Here is a 6,243-nt window from a genome sequence, read left to right as displayed (position 1 = left end):
CGAGGTGGGAGGTGACCTGGTCCTCCCAGCTCCTTCCAGGCCTCACATGCAACCTTTAGCACAGTCCTGGGCATCCTGAGGTGGGTGTGTGTACTTGGGACCAGCTGGGTTGATGATGCCTCAGTTCACCCTTCTTGCTGTTATGGCAAAATCTCTCAAGAAGGTGATGTTGGATTTTCACCTAAGTCCCCTGTCCTCAGACCCCCCATCTTTTCCTTAGTTTGCTCATTCTGCCGTCGATGATGCCTGTGAAGACATGTGGATCGAGACTTCTACCACCTGCTTCCATCCCAAGGCAATTCTCCTGGCGATGAGCATCCACCAAAAAGTCCCCCACCTCAGGGCCGGGCCGTGGTGGCTCATGCCTTTAATCTGAGCACTTGGGAGGCAGAGGCAGGCAGATCTCTGTGAGTTCGAGGCCAGCCTGGTCTACAGAGCGAGTTCCAGGGCTACACAGAGAAACCCTGTCTTGAAAAAAAAAGAGTCTCCCTCTAACATCCTCTCACTCCACTAGGCCTGAAGCCTCCTTGTCTTCACTGCATGCGCCTTTCTCGGGCTGCAGACCTTACCCTTTGTGGTTGGCTCTTCTCTAACTGTTCTCCAAGCATTCACAAGGCCATCACCTCCTCCTTCAGGAAGTCACTAGACCTGCCCAGCCCCAGTCCTCCAGCCCTGCAATCCCATGTCATCTGTGAACTTGTCCCTGCCTCCCCTCAGAGCCCCACTCCCCTGGGATACAGAGGCATGCCTGCCCCTTCACCCTAGACCCCTTAGAGCCAGGACAGTGAGCACTCGGTAGTGTGGGACAAAACGAAAGTTTACAATTGCCTAAGAATGGATAGTGCTGTGTTCTGCTTAATCTTGTCAACTTGATGGGATTTAAAGTCACCATGGAGACACATCTCTGGGTATATCTGTTAGGAGTTATCTAGATAGCGTTGATTAAAGTGGGAAGACCCAGCCTGATGTGACTGTGACCATCCCATGGGCCGAGGTCTTGACTGAATAAAATGAGCTGAGTACCAGCAGCCACCTCTGTCAGCTTCCGGCCTGCAGAGGTGATGTGGCACCTCTGCTCCTACTGCTCTGCCGTCCTCCCCATGATGGACTGGACCCCGGAACCGTGAGCCAGAACAAGCCATTTCCTAAACTGCTCTTGTCAGGGGTTCTGTTCCAGCAAAAAGTAACTGAGACCCTGACCAGATGGATGTCCCACAGCCTGACCCGGTAGATGTCCCACAGCCTTCACAGATTGCTGTACTTAACCCCAGTGCCCGAGTCAGTGGGGTTAAACCCGCTCAGTTTTCAGAGGAGGCCCTCTTAGACATGACCTCTCCTCCCAGTTCCAAGGGTCCCTGGCATCTCTGTGGATGACAATGGGGCCGGCTCCCCGACCAAGAGAGAACTGACTGAACCATAGGGGTGCTGAGCTTAGTTTTGTTTCTGTTACTGTGGTAAAGTACTCTAACCAAGGTGACTTGGGGGTGAGAGGGTTTATTTTAGGTCACATTTCCACATTATAGTCTACCAATGCCAGGAAGTCAAAACAAGCAAGAGTTCAAGACAGTTGATCACATTGCATCCGTAGCCAAAAAGCAGAGAGGAATGAAATCATGCATGCATGTTACTGCTCAGCTCACTTTTCTCATGTAGTCCAGGACCCCAAGCCCAGGGAATGGAGCCGTCCACAGTGGGCAGGTCTTCCCACATCAATTAATGCAATTAAAATAACCCCTCACAGGCATCCTCAGAGGCTCTTCTCCCAAGGGATTCTAGATTGTATCAAATTGACAGTTAACAGCCATCACAGTCCCTCCCCTCTGTTCTTACCACCCTTGGGTCCCCTGTGTCGTCCTCCACAAGCCTGGCAGCAGCTGGAGTCTGAGGGGGCTGGAAGGCTGGAGAGGGGTACACAGGATGATGGGTGGGAGTGAGGACTAGCCTCACAGAGTCTTGAGAGGTGTTGGGCATGGTCCTTGAAGGATATGGGAACACTTGCCAAATGGTACAAAGAAGGAAGGACCATGGCCACAGATAGAGGGGACAACTGGAGTATCCACCCCAAGCATGTTGTGGGGACCTGTGGGTTAGGATCTTTTCTCTCCTTGCATTATTCCTGCAATGCCAAGCCTGGTCATGTTCACATGACATGCATCTTCTAGTGACCATAGCCCTTGTGGGCTGTTTCTGTGGTACCCCCTTTCCAACCAGTGGGCTCTAGGCATGCTGTCTTCTAGGCTGACAGTGGCAGGAAATAGACCACTTTCAGAGCTGATGTCATCTCTGAAAAATGTCCCTACCCAGGAGCCTGGGCCTCGTGGTGTTTATGTTGGAAAGGCTGGTCAGCCCAGCATGGTGGGGCTGCCTGGGGTCTGAGGAGAGGCCTGGCTCTAATCCCACTGACTAGGCCTGCCTCTGGCTGGGAGAGGAAAGGGCCTCATAGCTAGTGCCTCTCCTCACTGTCCGTCCGTGTGTTCCCCTGTTTCCCCCTGCTCTACACACAGTCTCCAGTGGCTGCCTGGGGTCTGTGTAGGGCTCAAAGCCCCTGGTGGCCAAGCTGGGCTGACAGAACAAAGTGTGTTAAAGACTGGGAGCCTCTCTTGCCCTCCCACCCCAGCTTCTTCCTCTTCCTTGCCAGCAAGAGACTGTGAAGATGGCGCCCATTGCTGACCACCCTGTCAGGACCCCTGAACTCTGTGACTATGACGTTAGACTTCACCAAAATGAAGGATCTGGTTCCCAGTCCTGATGACACCGTGGGTTCCCAGGCCATGTGGGAGCTGCTACCCACCTGGCAGGGAGTGAAATTATTCTCAAGAGAGACACTTGTCACCCCCCTTGCTCCCCCAGACTAGTGAAGCCAGTCAGAGAAAGTTTGTCTCTGAGAAAGATTTCCCACAGTTCTTCTCAGAAATGGTAAAGCCACCTTGCAATAGGGACTGGAGCCAAGACAGTGATGGATCACTGGTGGGCAGGACCTCACCTTGACCAGGACTGTCCTTAACTACGTAGCTCTGATCTTCTACTTAAGTATTTATTTGTGTGTGTGTATGTGAGGGCGTGTGCATCTGTGCCTGTGTATTCAGGTACCTGCAGAGGCCAGAAGACGGCGTCTGATCCCCTGGAGTTAGAGTTATAGGTAGTTGTGAGCTGCGCTATGTGGGGCTGGGGCTTGAACTTGGTTGGGTCTTCTAGAAGAGAGCAGGTGGGCTTAACCACTGAGCCATCTCTCCAGCCCCTTTGGCCCTCTATTTATATCTAAACCACATGTCTAGAGCCTGAAGATGAACTTGGGGCCTCACTGGACCTCTTTGTTCTTCCCAGGGAAAGCCTGATACATAATTGTCCTGGGGAGAAGGACAAGTCATGCTGTTTACCACAAATAAAGGGGTCACAGGCAGGGCTAGCGAGATGGCTCATCAGGTAAACACTCCTGCCAACAAGCTTGAGTTCAATCACTAAGTCCCACATTGTGGAAGGAGAGAACCAACTCCTGGAAGTGGTCTATTGACCTCAACACTCAAGCTGTGGTGTGTGTGTATGCACAGACATGCAACACACACACACACACACACACACACACACACACACACACATACACACACACACACACACACACACACATTGTAGCATAATAAAAGAGGTGTTTTCAGGCATGTTGGTTTAGAATTTGTGTTAAAAGGAATATGGTCAGGACAACTTGGAAGTTGGCAGAGGGAGCTTGGCATAGACAAGAGGGGCTGGCCCAGCTAGTCAGGTGTGGGAGCCCGTTTTCGGGTCCTCGTGGCTTTACCCAGCAGGTCCACATAGAGGATGATTGGGACCACAGGCCTGAGCGCAGGTGTCTGAGATGGTCTGCACTTGGCTGTGCTGGGGGAGGAGGTTTTTTGCTCCACCCCCTTGGCGTCTCCATAAATACCCTGGGGCAGAGACAGTCAGGGCCGGTTGCAGTAGGTTCCAGGCCCGCTCCAGGCTATCCTTTGTTTTCTTTCTGTTTATCTCTGCAGTATAAATCCTTCTATCTAATATTTCCTGCTGCTCACACTCAAAACTCTGGGGTTGGTGGGTAAACGCCCCACAGAATGGCGCCTGAACAGGGACTAAAGAAAAAACACTAAAGACAAGGGAACAGAGACTAAAGACAAAGTAATAGGGACAGAAGAAAAAGGAAAATAATAGTTTTATTACAGTTTTTGGCGAAAGTGTGAACCAGCCCTGCCAGTGGAAAGTGGCATGCCAGTGTTATGGAATATATATATTTTTTATGTATATATTATTGAGGGGCAGGGGTTTTATCCTCGAGAGAAAAGGAAAACTGACTGGAAGGATGTCCGATGCTGCAGCGCAAAATTCTCCTGTCAAAATTTTCTATCTTCTATCCTGTTCTCAATTTCTATCTGTGAAAACTACGTATAAGGCATAGTGTAGTAATACAGGAAAAACTTAGAAATGTAAGATCGTGTAGAAAATTTTAACTAAAAGCAACTAGACAGAAAAACTCTTCAAAGTGGGGAAAAAAATCTTTCTTTGGGCTTTACAGGTAGTAAAAAGCTCTTCTTTGAGCTTATGGGGAAGAAAGTTTCCTATGGAAGCTTTTGACCTGGGGACAGCTGAAATGCTAAGTCCAAGCGGCAGGAGAAAGGAATTTCTCCCTGAGGCAAAAAACGCAGGTGTAAAAAGCCAACATTTAAAGTTGGGAAGTTTTGGGGAAAGTTAGGGGAAAAAAATCTTACACTAAAAAAGCTTTTCTTGAAAAATTTTGGAAAATTCTAAAGAGCCTTAATCTTTTAACTTAAAAACTAAAGCCTTTAACTTTCTCTCTCAGAAGGAAAAGCTAAAGCCTTTCAGAACGCAGAAGGTCAAATTAGAATCACCTGAAGATATTAGTATAAGAATCACCTGTGATTAGTTCAATGGGAAAAGGAACCTCTTAGGACAGCAAAACTTCCCTAAGTTCTTTCAAGCTTTAAAAATCCTCCCTGCAATACAGGAGGCAGGGACAAGTTCCTAAAGACCTCTTCTAAGCTCTGTCTCTTCAAGCTACTAAAAGACAGTGGGTCAGAGTCCCCTGAGGGAAACGGTGGGAGAGCGTGGGTGAAGGGTCCAATAGGACAGGACACTGTTTACTGGGGAAAGCAAACAAGCCAAGCTTTTCAGTTACAGCCCAGATGTGAGGCATCAAGGGTTTTGTTTCTGAATGAGCACTTCAGAAGGAAAAGGTGCTCCTAATTGCCCTAATGCAAAGATTCCCCTGAAGTGATATAAACTGTTAGCATGGTATCCTCGCTTCTGAGCAAAAACCCAGAGGTGACTGGCCAGCATCTCTGAGTTGGAGTACATTTTGGGGATACTAGGGTTCCTGCACTTGCAAACTTCCTGGAGCACAGAGCTGAGGCAGGAAGGTGCGGGACCCAGGGGAAGATGCTAACGAACAAAGCTAAAGCCGGTGGGGACAGCATAGTTGTCCACTTTCCTACAAGCCTGGGTTGATAGCTCCACAGCTGCAAAAAGAAATCAGAAAAGCTTTCCTACCAGAGAAAGGACCTTTCTGGGAAAGCAGTAAAGCTGAACTGTGTCTGAAGCAGTTGTGCTGCTGAATCAGAAGCTGTCTGGGGAAAGAGGCCAGCCAGGGCAGAACAGAACTATCCAGGAGTAAAGCTTTCTTTTCTGTCAGAGGAAGCATCTCTTTGAGAAAAGCTTTGTTTCAACTGACTCCCGGTGAGATGAGGGAGTGTAGCCCTAAGGGGTGACTGCCTCTGGCATAAGCTCTGTCCTTGAGCACCCAGACAAACCTAACCCACTGGGGGACTGGGCCAGGTGAAGGCCTGATGAGGCAAAACACCTGTCCTAACGGGAGTTTAGAAATGGCAAAAACCTCTCTTGTTAGATTTTCAGTCTACACAGACCCCCAAAACAGAAACTGACAAAAAGTCCCTACCTTCAGTAGTAGGGAAAGCAGAAACTGACAAAAAGTCCCTACCTTCAGTAGTAGGGAAAGCCGCCACTGTAGTGTCGGAAACTTTCTGGGGTAGAGGGGAGAAACTGAGACCAAACTGGGTACTTTCAGGGAGAAAGACTCTGAAGAAACAGAAGGGACAGATTCCTCCCCAGAAAATACATGAGCTGACAAAGCTGCTAGAATTTGAGGCAGATTCAGGGGAAGAAAGGCCCTACCTCCAAAGGCAGCTAGCAGAGGAACAGAGCCGCAGACAGATACCTGAAGCTCTGCATCTGGGGGGAAAG

This window comes from Onychomys torridus, chromosome 7 (assembly GCF_903995425.1).
Source record: "Onychomys torridus chromosome 7, mOncTor1.1, whole genome shotgun sequence".
Classification (NCBI taxonomy): Eukaryota; Metazoa; Chordata; class Mammalia; order Rodentia; family Cricetidae; genus Onychomys; species Onychomys torridus.
This window is presented reverse-complemented; position numbering follows the sequence as displayed.